Source organism: Microcaecilia unicolor, chromosome 11 (assembly GCF_901765095.1).
Source record: "Microcaecilia unicolor chromosome 11, aMicUni1.1, whole genome shotgun sequence".
Taxonomy (NCBI): Eukaryota; Metazoa; Chordata; class Amphibia; order Gymnophiona; family Siphonopidae; genus Microcaecilia; species Microcaecilia unicolor.
The window spans coordinates 182,585,745-182,603,692 of NC_044041.1; positions in this window are offsets into that span (position 1 = coordinate 182,585,745).

Here is a 17,948-nt window from a genome sequence, read left to right on the forward strand (position 1 = left end):
AATAAATGATCATAATAAAAATAAAATATTTCCTTCTTTAGCCTCATGTGGATTTCCCACCTAATATCATATTATTTTAATGTTCTAATTGTGTGCTTATTAGATATTCCATCACAATTATGCTTGCATTGTATTATATCTCTGTTATTTGAATTTCTGTGCTGTTAAATGTGTATATTATTTATCCTGTTTCATGGTAGCCTTATTATTAGGTTTCAGTTTTGTGTTTAAGTTTCCTCTTTCATTGTATTTATGTTTGTACTTGTACATTTTACTACTGTTATGCTGTTAACAAAATTATATGTTTGATGTTAAACTGTACCTACTGTGCACCACCTCGGGTGAATCTCTTCATAAAGGTGGTTAATAAATCCCAATAAAGAAATCCTATTGATCTGCCATCAATTCTACTACTACTACTACTACTATTTAGCATTTCTATAGCGCTACAAGGCATACGCAGCGCTGCACAAACATAGAAGAAAGACAGTCCCTGCTCAAAGAGCTTACAATCTAATAGACAAAAAATAAATAAAGTAATCAAATCAATTAATGTGAACGGGAAGGAAGAGAGGAGGGTAGGTGGAGGCGAGTGGTTACAAGTGGTTACGAGTCAAAAGCAATGTTAAGAGGTGGGCTTTCAGTCTAGATTTAAAGGTGGCCAAGGATGGGGCAAGACGTAGGGGCTCAGGAAGTTTATTCCAGGCGTAGGGTGCAGCGAGACAGAAGGCGCAAAGTCTGGAGTTGGCAGTAGTGGAGAAGGGAACAGATAAGAAAGATTTATCCATGGAGAGGAGTGCACGGGAAGGGGTGTAGGGAAGGACGAGTGTGGAGAGATACTGGGGAGCAGCAGAGTGAGTACATTTATAGGTTAGTAGAAGAAGTTTGAACAGGATGCGAAAACGGATAGGGAGCCAGTGAAGGGTCTTGAGGAGAGGGGTAGTATGAGTAAAGCGACCCTGGCGGAAGATGAGACGGGCAGCAGAGTTTTGAACCGACTGGAGAGGGGAGAGGTGACTAAGTGGGAGGCCAGCAAAAAGCAGATTGCAGTAGTCTAAACGAGAGGTGACAAGGGTGTGGATGAGGGTTTTGGTAGAGTGCTCGGAAAGAAAGGGGCGGATTTTACGGATGTTGTAAAGAAAGAAACACAGGTCTTGGCAATCTGCTGGATATGAGCAGAGAAGGAGAGAGAAGAGTCAAAGATGACCCCAAGGTTTCGAGCTGAGGAGACAGGGAGAATGAGAGAGCCATCAACAGAAATAGAAAACGGGGGGAGCAATGCTGAGTAATCTGCATTTCACTGTCCCCATGAAGGGAGCCCAATCCATTGCACAATGGTGACATCTAGTGATGAGACTTAGGATGTACACTACCAAGTTCCAGAGGTAGCTGGGGGACAAGAGACATAGCTCCTGGCTGAGCGTGCTCACTGCAATGGTTGGGCAAGATAAGGGGCTGTAAAATGGGGACAATCCCAGGTAGTGGCAAGCAGAGATTCAAGGTGCCCTAACACACCAGATGCAAGTTCCAGTTGAGCTGGAAGCCCAAAGCAGCAGGAGGAAACTGCTGGGCCTGACGGAGAAATCTTCTGATTTGTTCTTTTGGTTTCTAGCAAATGATACTTTCTCCATAGTTTTCAGACATTCTCCTGGTTGCTTTTAAGTCTTTCAATAGCACATGATCCCTGAGCCTTTGTTAGATAAAGGAGGAGAAGAGAAGGGGAATGAATAAGTGTCTGGTGCTCCCAAAGCAAACATTAGAGATTTATTAAAAAGCACCTTTTAAGCTATGCATATAGTTGTCTCAAGTTTTGGGGACTGTCAGGATGCAGATCATCCTAAGCAACACTAGAGGGCACTAGAAACAACATTTTTCAACAAAATAAAGCCTCTAATCTGAAATTTGGGGAACAGTTTGTTGCAGCTCTAAGACTAAGATCTGTAAAATAGTAATTGGATTAAGTTCCTTGAAGTCCTGCCATAGAAATGACACCCAAACATATTAGCAGCTGGAATTGCTGACAAAAAGAACGAGCCAGGGCCAGTACAGGTGTAATCAATGTGTGGCCAACGAAATACATTGCAAGCAAATATGAAATCTTATCAAGTCCCCATTACCGGCATTCAGCATTTGAAACATAGTTTAGTTTGGAAGCTGCAACTCTACATTTTATCTGGTCTGTCTGATATGGTTAGTATATGGTCTTGGTTAAGTCTCTTATCATGCTGAATGCAAACATACAATACATTCCATTAATACTAATACCTGGTCATATCTACATTATCACTCTACCTTCTGAACATGGACTGCTCTTGCTCCAGGTAACCTTTAGTCCTTTTGATGCCCTGATTCCATATTAACACTGATCAATGCATAAGAACTTTCTATCTCAGTTGATAACACCCTCATCCTCCCCGTCTCATCTGCCCGCAACCTCGGAGTCATCTTTGACTCCTCCCTCTCCTTCTCTGCGCATATCCAGCAGATAGCCAAGACCTGTCACTTCTTCCTCTTTAACATCAGCAAAATTCGCCCTTTCCTCTCTGAACACACCACCCGAACTCTCGTCCACGCTCTCATTACCTCTCGCCTTGACTACTGCAACTTACTCCTCACCGGCCTCCCACTTAGCCACCTATCCCCTCTTCAATCTGTTCAGAACTCTGCTGCACGTCTCATATTCCGCCAGAACCGATATACTCATATCACCCCTCTCCTCAGGTCACTTCACTGGCTTCCTATCAGATACCGCATTCAATTCAACCTTCTCCTTCTTACCTACAAATGCACTCAGTCTGCCGCCCCTCACTACCTCTCTACCCTCATCTCCCCTTACGTTCCCACCCAAAACCTCCGTTCACAGGACAAATCCCTCCTCTCAGTACCCTTCTCCACCACCGCCAACTCCAGGCTCCGCTCATTCTGCCTCGCCTCACCCCATGCTTGGAACAACCTTCCTGAGCCCTTACGCCAAGCCCCCTCCCTGCCCATCTTCAAGTCTTTGCTTAAAGCCCACCTCTTCAATGCTGCGTTCGGCACCTAGCTCTTACCGTTCAGTGCCCCAATTTGACTGCCCCTATTGGACTGACCGTTCACTTGTCTTTTAGATTGTAAGCTCCTTGAGCAGGGACTGGCCCTCTATGTTAAATTGTACAACGCTGCGTAACCCTAGTAGTGCTTTAGAAATGTTAAGTAGTAGTAGTAGTAAGAACTACAACAGGCAACCCAAGACTTCTGAGTCAGGAGTTGGGGGCATGGTGACAAGGCCTATTGTCACTCAGCAGAAGGGTTGGAGTAACGGCACTACTTGTGGGAAAGAGGAGAGAAACAGCTGCAGCAGCCATAGCACAGGAGTAATTAAGGGTGCTGAGTGCATCATCCTTTCCTCCGGCGATCCTTACTCCTGCCCCTCTCCTGCAAAACATGCTTCCTGTTTGGAACAAAGAAGGAAGGAAAGTAGCTGCGGATACACAGACCAAAGTGCGGACCCTTACTGTGCCGATGCTACTGCACCTATTCTTAGATACCCTCTCAAAGATAGAGAGATTGGAAGGGAGGAAAGATCCAGAGAGGGAGAAATTGTGAAGGGGAAATAGAGATGGGGATCCTGGGAGAAACAGAAAGGGGGATATTATAGGGGAGGGGAAAGTGGCGTACAGAAAGAGACGGGGTATAAAAATAGAAGGGGATGAGTCAGAGAGAAGGAGGCAAAGAACTTGCAGCGGGTTGAAGGCTAAACAAAGGCATAGAGATGGTAACCTGCATGAAATGGCAGATACAACTCTAGCCTCCTGTGAGGGTGTCTATAGGATGCTGCCCCTGTCCCTATAGAATACTCTCTGATAGAGTCAGAACCACCTTACGTTCCATAGTCCTACCCAAACAGGAAGTGACACAGGAGCGGTGGAGCCAGAAGGACAGCTGCTAGGAAGTATAAAAGCGAGGCCAGAGTTGTGTAATGTTAAGCAGTGGCGTTCCTAGGGTGGCTGACACCCGGGGCGGATCGCTGATGCGCCCCCCCCCCCCCCCGGCGAAACGACACCTTCCCCCCCCTGGCGAAATGACACCCCCCCGGGTGCATTTTTACCTGCTGGAGGGGTGCCGTGTGCCTGTCGGCGTCGCTAGTTCCATGCTCCCTCTGCCCCGGAACAGGAAGTAACCTGTTCCGGGGCAGAGGGAGCACGGAACGAGCGGTGCCGACAGGCGCATGGCACCCCCCCCCCCAGCGGCGTGCACCCGGGGCGGACCGCACCCACCGCCCCCCCCCCCCCTAGGAACGCCACTGGTGTTAAGGAGGCCTAGGTAAGAGAGAAGTGGGCCTATCGCATATGGCTGTAGCTACCATAACCTGGCTCAGGGAGAACAAACCTTACCTTGGATCATTGTGAGAATCCTGTTCTTGAGGCCAGGCTGGAGCCAAACCAGCATTGGTGGAACCTGTGAGAGAGACAGTATCAGCTATGTCTTGGGGCCTTTCAGCCACAGACCTATGTAAAGGTTTCTTATGCATTGCAAGAGACTTTACCCCTCAGTTTATGTGCCTGTGAAGTAATAGGCCTCAGCTTTTGAGTTAATAAAGCGTTTACTTTACTTTTGTAACCTTGTCTGACTATATAATCTGAAGGTCCACGCTCAACCCTCACCCTCACTCACACTATCACACCACCTTACTGGGCAGACTAGATGGATGTACATAAGTACATAAGTAATGCCATACTGGGAAAAGACCAAGGGTCCATCGAGCCCAGCATCCTGTCAACGACAGCGGCCAATCCAGGCCAAGGGCACCTGGCAAGCTTCCCAAACGTACAAACCATGCTGGTCTCCATGCCATTATTTACTAGGATACTATGACACAGAGAAAAGAACCAAAGAGAAAATGGATTATTGATAGGGAGTGGGGAGCATCAAAACAAGGAAAAACGGAAGGCTGAAAGGGAACTGAATTCATTTTGAAACTGACAAACTAAAAAGAACAAATGATATCCAAATGGCAGATGATGTTTAATGTGAGCAACTGGAAAGTGAAGCATGTGGGAAAGAGGAACCCTAAGTGATGCAAGGTTCCACATTAGGAGTCACCACCCAGGAAAATGATCTGCCATTGCTGATGATATGTTGAAACCCTCTGATCATTGTGCAGTAGCGGCTAAGACAGCAAATAGAATATTAGGAATTATTAGGAAAGGAACGGAATACAAAACTGAGGATGTTATAATGCCTTTGTATGGCTCCATGGTGCGACTGCACCATGAATACTGTGTGCAATTCTGGTCAGCACGTCTCAAAAAATATATAGTGGAATTAGAAAAGGTACAGAGAAGGGCGATGAAAATGATAAAGGGGATGGGACAACTTCCCTATGAGGAAAGGCTAAAGCGGCTAGGGCTCTTCAGCTTGAAAAAGAGACGGCTGAGGGGAGAAATGATAGAGGTCTATAAAATACTGAGTGGAGCGGAATGGGTGGAGGTGAATTATTACTACTACTACTACTAAATATTTCTATAGCGCTACTAGACGTACGCAGCGCTGTACACTTGAACATGAAGAGACAGTCCCTGCTTGACAGAGCTTACAATCTAATTAGGACAAACAGGACAAACAAGAGATAAGGGAATATTAAAGTGAGGATGATAAAATATTGCTTGTTTACTCATTCCAAAAATACAAGGACTAGGGGGCACACAATGAAGCTAGTAAGTAGAAATTTAAAACAAATTGGAGACAATATTTCTTCACTCAGTGTAATTTAACCTGAATTCATTGCCAGAGAATGTAGTAAAAGAAGTTAGCTTAGCAGGGTTTAGAAGAGGTTTGGACAAGTTTCTTAAAGAAAAGTCCATAAACCATTATTAAGATTGACTTTGAAAAATCCACTGCTTATTCTTGGGAGAAGCAGCATAAAATCTGTTTTACTCTTCTGGGATCTTGCCAGGTACTTGTGACCTGGGTTGGCAAAGAGGACTGAAACAGGATACTGGGCTTGATGGATCTTCAGTCTGTTCCAGTAGTGAAAAGGCTTCTCCAGTTGTAGGTTGATGAGTCTGTGTGACTATAGTGATTAAATGGTGATAGACTAGTGTTTAAAAAGTGACACATATCCTCTTAGTAATTCTTAAAGTCTATTTTCAGCCTTAGTAGGTGATAAACATCTTTCAGAACTGAGCCTCTTGATGACATACCAACGGATGATAAGGACTCTATGCCGATAATTTTTGAATTGTGTCATTTCTCCCTGAACATTGAAATCAAGCAAGTTTTACAAGGGTTCAGAGCTATTGAATGATGTTAATCTAGTCATTGACAGGAACCAAAGCAAACATCTACTATACTATCACAACTGGAAGACAAAAGGCCATGACTAAGCGGGCAGAAATGATAGTTCATGAAAAGTCAGCTGCAATACCCCAGTCCTATCACTGATACGTAGGATTTACACTCAGCCCTTTAAAAAACCTACGGTAATTGCAGAGGTCTGGCAAAGATCACAAATATCCAAATTGTTTCTCATAAACTGACTACCTGTGTAACATCAATTCAAGAATGGGCTAAAAACAACAAACTTTGCCTGAACCCAAGTAAGACCAAGCTTCTGTGGGTCCCTAACAAAAGTGGACACATACCTGACATCCAAATCTCTTTTGGGAAATATGAACTCTCCCTCAAATCGCAAGTCGGGAACTATAGAATAGAACTAGATTCAACACTTACTCTATTCCCCCTAATCCAAGCAACTTTCAAGAGCAGCTTCCATCACTTGTGATAGCTAAGCTGCCTGTCTCCTTACATTGAGAACGGAAGCCTTGTCTCAGTTGTGCATGCCATGATAACACCAAGACTGGATTACTGTAACACATAGGAGCCAACTTTTCAGAATTATTGGGGGTGCTAAGCCCAGTGAAAATAACCCCTCCCTGGACCCGTACAAGGAATTTTCTCAATATTGGGGGCGCTCAAGCACTCACAGCACCCACAGAGTCAGCTTCTATACTGTACATAAGTAATGCCACACTGGGAAAAGACCAAGGGTCCATCGAGCCCAGCATCCTGTCCACGACAGCGGCCAATCCAGGCCAAGGGCACCTGGCGAGCTTCCCAAATGTACAAACATTCTATACTTATTATTCCTGGAATTGTGGATTTTTCCCAAGTCCATTTAGTAGTGGTTTATGGACTTGTCCTTTAGGAAACCGTCTAACCCCTTTTTAAACTCTGCCAAGCTAACCGCCTTCACCACGTTCTCCAGCAACGAATTCCAGAGTTTAATTATGTGTTGGGTGAAGAAACGTTTTCTCCGATTTGTTTTAAATTTGCTACACTGTAGTTTCATCGCATGCCCCTTAGTCCTAGTATTTTTGGAAAGCGTGAACAGACGCTTCACATCCACCTGTTCCACTCCACTCATTATTTTATATACCTCTATCATGTCTCCCATCAGCCATCTCTTCTCCAAGCTGAAAAGCCCTAGCCTCCTTCGTCTTTCTTCATAGGGAAGTCATCCCATTCCTGCACTTTACACTGGTCTGACTACAAAGGGTCTGCACCAGTTGATTCAAAATGCTGCAGCAAGTCTAATAGAAGGTTGTAAGTGACTTGACCACATCACACCATTCTTGCAAAAACTTCACTTGCTACCACTACAACATAGGGCCAAATTTTAAACTCTATGTTTGATTTTTCAAGGCCCTTAAAGAGTATTTCAAGAACAAGATCTCTGTTTACACACCTCCAAGGCCACTAAGGTTCTCCCGAGGAGTACCTATAGCCATAGGAGCCAACTTTTCAAAATTATTGGGGGTGCTAATCCCAGTGGGAATAACCCTTCCTTGGACACATACCATGAAATTTCTCAATATTGGGGGTGCTCAAGCACCCACAGAGACGGCTCCTCGCCAAAGGGGTGATACCCACAAGCAAGCCTTCTCCAGAGTAGTCCCTACACTCTGGAATGCACTCCCTGAAAGTCTTGGTTTAAAACAAGACTATCTCTACTGCAGGAAGCAGGTGAAAAAGTCTTGCTCTTCAACCAGGCCTTTAGGAGTGACACCGGCTGCACAACTTTATAGCATATTACATTTTTCTTTATATTCTCACTTTACCGAGTGGTATAAAACAGCGACTTTTTTTTTTTTGTTACATTTGTACCCCGCGCTTTCCCACTCATGGCAGGCTCAATGCGGCTTACATGGGGCAATGGAGGGTTAAGTGACTTGCCCAGAGTCACAAGGAGCTGCCTGTGCCTGAAGTGGGAATCGAACTCAGTTCCCCAGGACCAGAGTCCACCACCCTAACCCCTTCACCCCTAAGAGCTATGTTGCTACTATTGGAGATTTAGAGATTCTACATGGAATGTTGCTACTATTTGAGATTCTACATGGAATGTTGCTATTCCACTAGCAACATTCCATGTAGAAGTCGGCCCTTGCAGATCACCAATGTTGCTAGTGGAATAGCAACATTCCATGTAGAATCTCCAATAGTAGCAACATTCCATGTAGAAGCCGGCCCTTGCAGATCACCAATGTGGCCACGCAGGCTTCTGCTTCTGTGAGTCTGACGTCAGACTCATAGAAACAGAAGCCTGCGCAGCCTTCTACATGGAATGTTGCTAGTGGAATAGCAACATTCCATGTAGAATCTCCAATAGTAGCAACATTCCATGTAGAATCTCCAATAGTATCTATTTTATTTTTGTTACATTTGTATCCTGTGCTTTCCCAATCATGGCAGGCTCAATGCGGCAGGCAATGGAGGGTTAAGTGGCTTGCCCAGAGTCACAAGGAGCTGCCTGTGCCGGGAATCGAACTCAGTTCCTCAGTTCCCCAGGACCAAAGTCCACCACCCTAACCACTAGGCCACTCCTTCCCTTTTTATGTTCCTTCCCTCATTAAGCACAGTATGAACTTTAGCCAGGTAAGAATTTGATTGTCTCAGTGTGAAACCCACATTTTGGCACTGAATACAATTGACAATTATGAACAAACAGCAAAGGTCATGGATAGACCTCGATTTAAATGTATCCGGCACCACACGACTGTGTTCCTATTGTTCTGACACTTTACAAAGATCAAGTTGGTGCTTACAGAACCTCCCTACGCTCCTTGGTAGATGCATGGGAGGCCTCCAAGGCTCATTCAATGTTATAAAAAGTCTTTTGTTATTTTTATTTACTAAGGCTGCATTTCAATAAAAAATTGTGATTGCAATGAAATAATTTTAATCGCTTTTAATCACCAAATTAAAGGTATTTCTTTTTTTTCCCCACTGCAACTCCTTGTAACTCTGGGCTAGTCATTTAACCCTCCTTTGGCCCACGTACATAATAAGTACCTATGTATAATATGTAAACTGCTTTGACTGTAACCACAGAAAGGCAGTATATCAAATCCCATCCCCCATCCCTTCCCTTCACTAAAGGAATGATAATCTCTCTCTCCCTTCTATCCCCAGATCCAACATCTCTTCCCTTCTCTTCAACCCCTCCCTCTCCTCTTCCCTCAGGTCCATTATCTCTTTCTTTCCTGGGTTTTCCTGTGGTCCATTTCTCTCTCTCTCTCTCTCTCTCTTTTTTTCCTCCTGCATCCCATTATCCAGCACCTCTCCATTCCTCCCCTCCACCCCCATGAGCAGGGACCCAAACTTGGTGGTGAGTAGCACTAAGCTCTTCTCAAGGCTGCTTGAGCTCACTGCTCCAGCCATAGCTCCCATCACTTCCTGTTTCTGCCTGGAGTCAGAGGGACCAGACTGCAGGAAGCATATGTCCAACACTGCCACTGAGGCTCAAGAGAAGACCACCTTTAAGGTAGACTGGTGTGGGAGGGTGGGGGATGCTGAATTGTGGATGGGAGGAAAGATATCGGACTGCACAGAGGGCAGGGGTTGGGAGTGGAAGAGAGCAGAAGAGATGTTTGGAGGAGATAGGAAAGCTGCAATGTAATTAATTATTTTTAATTGCAATTAATGATTAATGCATTAATCACACAGTTCACTGTGATTAAAATGCAGCCCTATTTTTTACTTCATGGCAAAATACAGTGTGGGGGAAATTCTGTATTATATTGCTCTTTGAATAAAAGTAAACTGTTCTATTCTCTTTTTGCTTTGCATATTTGTATTTCATTGTAAATCTTTCTGGTGAATCCTGTGAAAGGTAGGAAATCACAGGACCCTTTTATATGTTGCCCCAGTAAATGAGCTTCGTATGCCCTAACGCAGATCTTTCCCATGCGCTCAGCCCATTTCTAGAGCAGACACAAAAGAAGCATTTTTCTATTTCTTGAATATATGGCTGTGTCTTGTTGTTAGCATTAGCACTCGGCCATTTAAAAATATTAGGGCTCCTTTTACGAAGCGGCGGTAACGGAAGTACTGCCAGGCTACCACAGCAGCCCGGCGGTGCTTCCCACCCCTACCGCGCCGTCATTTCTGGCCGGACTGTACCCTGCGGTAATCGGTTACTGCTGGGTTAACACAGGAGCCCTTACTGCCACCTCAATGGGTAGCAGTAAGGGCTCCCCCCTGAAACGGCCACACGGCAAGTGCTTTACTTGCTGCCTGGCCCAGTGGCGTAGCCACAGGCGGGCCGGGGCCCACCCACTTAGGGCTCTGGCCCACCCAATATTGGCACACGTTTAGCGGTAGCCGGTGGGGTCCCAAGCTCCACCAGCTGAAGACTTCCCCCTGATGGTAACGAAAACGCTACTGTCTACAATACGGCACCTGCAAAAGCTCAGCTTTCAGCGCATGCCTGCTACAGACTGCCAAGGTGGAAAGGAGCGTTTTTTCACCAGCTGAGATAAATTGTTTTTGGTGAGGGGGGGGGGGGGGGGTGAAGGGAACACTTGGTGCCCACCCACTTCTTGCCTAGGCCCACCCAAAATCTTTTGTCTGGCTACGCCTCTGGCCTGGCCATGTCCTGCAGGAAAGAGAGACCTTCTCTTTTAGTAGCTATGGTAAAAGGGGGTCTCGGTGCACATGTAAAACATGCGCTGATGCCAGCAGGAAACCCCCTTTTGCTGCAGCTTGGTAAAAGGGACCCTTAATGCTAGAGCACTTCCTGCCTCCTTTTTCAGTAACGTCAGCACGCTAGCTGAATAACATTTCTAAATCCATTCTCCGCCCCAATATGCCCCCTCCCCAAAATAAATGAATAAACAAATACTGCACTTAGGGGTACTTTTACTAAGCCATGGTAAAAAAAAGTGGCCTGCGCTAGTGTGAGCCCATGAAATTGGTGGTCACTGGCCATTTTTTTTACCCCGGCTGGGAAAAAGGCCTTTTTTAATGGGGCAGTAAATGGCCCTTGAGCTAAAGTGAAATGTAGCACATGGCTATTTACTGCTGAGCCCTTAATGCTGCCTGTTTACTTGGCGGTAAGGGCTGACACGCTACTCCTGCAGCAATCAGGCAGCGCACGGCAATGTGACCGCACTGCCAGTTACCACTGGGAATGTCCCCCGGTTGGTAGAAAATAGAAAATTCTTTACTGCCACCGGAAACAGTGTGCACCAACTTTGAAACTACTGCAAGGCGCCCACGCTACCCCTGCGGACGGTAGAGTCGATTTGGCTCTACCCATGCGTAAGCCCTACCATGGCTCGGTAAAAGGGCCCCTTAGTGCATGCAGGTGGCAAAACTTAGACAGATCCAGCTTCTTCTGCCCGTCTGTCTTCCTGTGCCGTATCTCATCTTCCATCTACTCTCTACTGTTTCTCCCTTCCATTGTGTTCCTTCTCCTAGTTCTCCTTTATCCTTCTGTCTTTCTCCTCTCCCATGTTCTCTCTGCCCTTCCTCTCTGTGAAGCCTCCTTTCCCAGCTTTCCTTTGCTCTTCTATTTCGCCTTTATGTTGTCCCCTTTCTCAGCTTTTATCTTTTCTTCTCTTGTACTGCTGCTGCGTCCCCTGTCCCAGGTTCCCTGTACCCTTTCCTTCTTTCTGTCTGTGGTGACTCCTTTTCTGGTTTTCTTCTGCCCTTTTATTTCTCCTTTGCTATGTGTTCTCAGTTCGTGTTTGTGCTTTTCTCTGTCTTTTTGGCTGCAACATCCTTTCTCGCAGGTTCCCCTTGTAATTCTTTTTTTTTTCTTCTCTCCTTCTTTCTCCCCTCTGTTGCATTCCCTCTTTTGGGCCCACCTATCCTTTCCATCTACACTATCTTCTATTTTAGGTCCCTTCTGTCCTTCTGTGCCGAAGGAATGGATCCTCGGGAGCTTAGTCAAGATCGGGAGGCGGGGCTGGTGGTTGGGAGGCAGGGATAGTGCTGAACAGACTTGTACGGTCTGTGCCAGAGCTGGTGGTTGGGAGGCAGGGCTGGTGGTTGGGAGGCGAGGATAGTGCTGGGCAGACTTATATGGTCTGTGCCAGAGCCGGTGGTGGGAGGTGGGACTGTTGGTTGGGAGGCAGGGATAGTGCTGGGCAGACTTATATGGTCTGTGCCAGAGCCGGTGGTGGGAGGCGGGGCTGGTGGTTGGGAGGAGGGGATAGTGCTGGGCAGACTTATACAGTCTGTGCCAGAGCCGGTGGTTGGGAGGCAGGGCTGGTGGTTGGGAGGCAGGGATAGTGCTGGGCAGACTTATACGGTCTGTGCCCTGAAGAGCACAGGTACAAATCAAAGTAGAATATACACAAAAAGCAGCAAATATGAGTTGTCTTGTTGGGCAGACTGGATGGACCGTGCAGGTCTTTTTCTGCCGTCATCTACTATGTTATATGTTACTCTCTTGCCCCCAGCTCTGCTCCATCTCCCAGGTTCCCTCTTTCCTTCATTTTCCCCTCTGCTCTGTCCCCTCATCTGAGTCTTTTTCTATATATTTCTCTTTCCTGTCTGCTCTGTCCTCTCTCTTGGGTCCCCTTTGTCTTCTCTTTTCTCTATCCCCTCTCATAGGTCCCCTCTGTCCTCCTCTGTTTCCACTCTGCTCTGTCCCCTCTCTCCTTTTCTCTTTTCCTTTTGCTGTCTCTTCTCTCTTTCATCTCCTCTGCCCTTCATTCTCTCACCTTGAAGGTCCTTTACTTTCCTGTCTTTCATTGCCATTAAGAATCACAAATCTCTTACTTGACTCTTTCTTTTGAGAAAGAATCTTGACAGTTATAGATTTGCTTCTAATATTTTGAATGAGCTACAAATGACATAATAAAACTTTATTATACACGCATGTTTAAGCAATTGGATGAGCAAAGCAATAGCATCCATAATTGTGATAATAGTGTTTTGTCCTCTAAGTTTCAAAAAGTTGGAGCTGAGGGTCAACCTGGGGCCAGGTACATAATCAAGTTGTAATGTCTATGGCCCAAAATACTCTCCCTTCCTCTTATCTTTCAACCTAGACACACAGATTGTAAAGGATTAGCTGCTAGTTAGTGAGCTTGCTATGGTAATAGAAAAGAGTTAGGCACAGAAATAGATTAAAAGCAAAAAGAGTACTGGAGACCAGCCAGCTTATTTTCGAAGGAGATCGCCGGCCATCTTCCGACACAAATCGGGAGATGGCCGGCGATCTCCTGAAACCGGCCAAATCAGTATAATCGAAAGCCGATTTTGGCCAGCGCCAACTGCATTCAACTGCATTCCGTCGTGGAGCCGGCCAATCTTCAAGGGGGCGTTTCGGTAGGGTAGCGAAGGAGGGGCGGGGGCGTGCTTTGAGATGGCCGGCTTCACCCGATAATGGAAAAAAGAAAGCCGGCCTTGACAAGCATTTCGCCGGCTTTACTTGGTCCCTTTTTTTTCAGGACCAAGCTTCAAAAAGCTGCCCCAACTGACCAAATGACCACCGGAGGGAATTGGGGATGACCTCCCCTTACTCCCCCAGTGATCACCAACCCCCTCCCACCCAAAAAAAAATTTTTTTAAATATTTTTTTGCCTGCCTCTATGTCAGCCTGAAATGTCATACCTAGCTCCCTGACAGCAGTATGCAGGTCCCTGGAGCAGTATTTAGTGGATGCAGTGCACTTCAGGGAGGTGGACCCAGGCCCATCCCCCCCTACCTGTTACACTTGTGGTGGTAAATGTTCAGCCCTCCAACCCCCCCCAAAACCCACTGTACCCACATGTAGGTGCCCCCCTTCACCGCTAAGGGCTATGGTAATGGTGTACAATTGTGAGGAGTGGGTTTTGGGGGGGATTTGGGGGACTCAGCACCCAAGATAAGGGAGGTCTGCATCTGGGAGCAATTTTTGAAGTCCAATGCAGTGCCCCCTAGGGTGCTTGGTTGGTGCCCTGGCATGTGAGGGGGACCAGTGCACTACAAATGCTGGCCCCCTCCCATGACCAAATGCATTGGATTTGGCAGGGTTTGAGATGGCCGGCCTCGGTTTCCAGTATCGGCGAAAACCGATGCCGGCCATCTCAAACCCGGCCATCTCTGACATTTGGCCGGCCCCAACCATATTATCGAAATAAAAGATGGCAGGCCATCTTTTTCGATAATACGGTTCGGGACCGCTTTTTGCGGCGTTGGCCAAATAGATGGCCGGTCATCTGTTTGGCCGGCGCCGTTCGATTATGCCCCTCCAGGGAGGCCATACGATAAACAATCCCTTTAACGGGCGCACCAGTAAGTTACAACTATAAACAAGATATGAGAACTAAAAGAAACCACCTAATATTCAAAGTGAGATAATTGGCCGGGAATGGCCGCTGACCAGTTAACTCACTTATTGGCAGTTATCTGGTCATGTTCAGTGACACTTAATCGGTTATCTTCACTGAAAATGACCTGTTAGTGCCGAAGTGCAAACTGGCTATAATGGGGGCGTTTTGGGGGGGGGGGGGGTGGAGTCCTGTTAGTTCTTGATATTCAGAGCTAACCAGTCAGTGTCAGTGCATAAATAAAACTGCATAAATAGCTACGTAAGTATTGCCATACTGGGACAGATCGAAGGTCCATCAAGCCCATTATCCTGTTTCCAACAGTGGCCAATCCAGGTTACAAGTACCTGGTATGATCCCAAAAAAGTACATTCTATGCTGCTTATCCTAGAAATAAGCAGTGGGTTTTTCCCAAGTCCATTTTAATAATGGTCTATAGACTTTTCCTTTAGGAAGCCATCCAAACCTTTTTGAAACCCTGCTATGCTAACTGTCTTTGCCACATTCTCTGGCAACGAATTCCAGAGTTTAATTACACACTGAGTGAAGAAAACGTTTCTCTGATTCATTTTAAATTTACAACTTTGTAGCTTCATCGCGTGCCCCTTAGTCCTACGGTAATATTTTTGGAAAGAGTAAACAAGCGATTCACGTCTACCCATTCCACTCCACTCATTATTTTATAGAACTCTATCATATCTCCCCTCAGCTGTCTTTTCTCCAAGCTGAAGCTGTCCTATCTTTATACACTAACGAATGGCCAGTTAGCTCTGAATATCAAGTTAACGGGGCATGTGCTAGCCAGCTGAAACAAATCTGGATATTCAATGCTGGTGACTAGATATGGCCTGACAGTGAATATCCAGGTTCAATGTCGGCAGTGGACATTAACAGCACTGCTCGCTGCTGGCTCAATATCAGTGTGAAATTGTCTATAGTATCAAGGTAAATTGATAGCAACATTGGTTATGCCTCATCATCAAAGAAGCATCAGAAGGTCTCCTTGGAAGAACTTCACCCGCTTCCAACTCCAACATCCCTCATATGTTTAGTGGGTGGTGGGCAAACCCCAGTGCTCATGGACCCTACTCTATTTGGGTTTCAAAGTTATCTCTAATAAATATGCATGAATATATTTGCATACAATTGAAGTAGTGTGCAAGCAGACCTCATTAGTGTTATCCTGAAAATCTGATTGTGTTGGCATCCACTAGAGCAGGGGTTTTCAACCCAGTCCTCAGGACACACTTAACCAGTCAGATTTTCAGGATAGCCACAATGAATATGCATGAGACAGATTTGCATACAAGGAAAGTAATGCCACACTGGGAAAAGACCAAGGGTCCATCGAGCCCACGACAATCCAGGCCAAGGGCACCTGGCAAGCTTCCCAAACGTACAAACATTCTATACATGTTATTCCTGGGATTTTGGATTTTTCCAAGTCCGTTTAGTAGCGGTTTATGGACTTGTCCTTTAGGAAACCGTCCAACCCCTTTTTAAATTCTGCTAAGCTAACCACCTTCACCACATTTTCCGGCAATGAATTCCAGAGTTTAATTACACGTTGGGTGAAGAAAAATTTTCTCTGATTTGTTTTAAATTTACTGCACTGTAGTTTAATCGCATGCCCCCTAGTCCTAGTATTTTTGGAAAGCGTGAACAGACGCTTCACATCCACCTGTTCCACTCCACTCATTATTTTATATACCTCTATCATGTCTCCCCTCAGCCGTCTCTTCTCCAAGCTGAATAGCCCTAGCCTCCTTAGTCTTTCTTCATAGGGAAGTCGTCCCATCCCTGCTATCATTTAGTCGCCCTTGCTGCACCTTTTCCAATTCTACTATATCTTTCTTGAGATGCAGCGACCAGAATTGAACACAATACTCAAGGTGCGGTCGCACCATGGAGCGATACAACGGCATTATAACATCCTCACACCTGTTTTCCATACCTTTCCTAATAATACCCAACATTCTATTCGCTTTCCTAGCCGCAGCAGCACACTGAGCAGAAGGTTTCAGTGTGTTATCGATGATGACACCCAGATCCCTTTCTTGGTCCGTAACTCCTAACGTGGAACCTTGCATGACGTAGCTATAATTCGGGTTCTTTTTTCCCACATGCATCACCTTGCACTTGCTCACATTAAACGTCATCTGCCATTTAGCCGCCCAGTCTCCCAGTCTCGTAAGGTCCTTCTGTAATTTTTCACAATCCCCTTGCGAATTAACGACTTTGAATAACTTTGTGTCATCAGCAAATTTAAAGTTGTTAATGCATGCAAATGCACCTCATGCATGATCATTGGGAATATCCTGAAAACCTGACTGCCTAGGTGTGTTTTGAGGACTGGGTTGAGAACCACTGGACTAGAGATTGTCTACATCCACTGTGAATCTATTCTTAACCTGAGGCAGTAGAGGACTGGAAGATATCTTTCCCAAAGCGGGGAGGACTGGGGTACTTTGCTTTGATCCTGATCTGTACGTGGTTCCTGAAGCTGCTTCGAAGCAGATGCTATGGATGGCTCTCCCATATTGCTCTCCAGACCCTAGGGGTGCAACACAGCACATTGTGCCTGCATTGTAAGTAGTAAACGTCACAGTTGTGGTTTGCTATAAGAGAAAAGTAGAGCAGATGCAAAACTCAAAGTACAGCATTTCAAACATACTGACGTTAGTAAACTGGGGAAGTACCTGAAGAAAGAGCTGGCAGCATGGGAGGAGATAAGGGATGTGGGAAAAAGTTGGACCAAGCTGAAAGGAGCTATAAAAATGGCAACAGGTCTTATGTAAGGAAGGTAAATAAAAGCAAGAGGAAAAGGAAATTGATATGGTTCTCCAAACAAGTGGTTGAAGAAGCTAAAGGCAAAAGAGGCTGCATTCAAGAGATACAGAAGAACACAAGAAGAGGAATTCAGAAAAGCATATGGAATAAAACTGAAAGACAGAAAGAAAGAAAGAAAGAAAGAAAGATCCCCTTTTACAAAGCTCTGGTAAAAAGTGGCCTTATGTGGATCATTCTCATGTGTTAAGGCTATTTGTACTGCAGGGGTAAAATGGCCATTTTTTGCATTTCCAGCATAAATGGCCACACACTAAATTTTCCATTAGGACATGAGCACTTACTGCACCAAGCAGCCCTTGTACAAAGCCGCGGGAGGGTTAACATGCGGGTAGCACATGCCAAATTGGCACTATCGCCAGGGTAGCGCATGTGCCTGGCGGTAATTCCGAGTTTGGCATATGACAAATCCCGCATTAGAAAATATTTTTCTATTTTCTACCATGGAGGGCGTTCCTGGTGGTAATCAGCAGCGTGGCCATATTGGCGCATGCTGTACAGCTACCGCCTGGGTAGTGC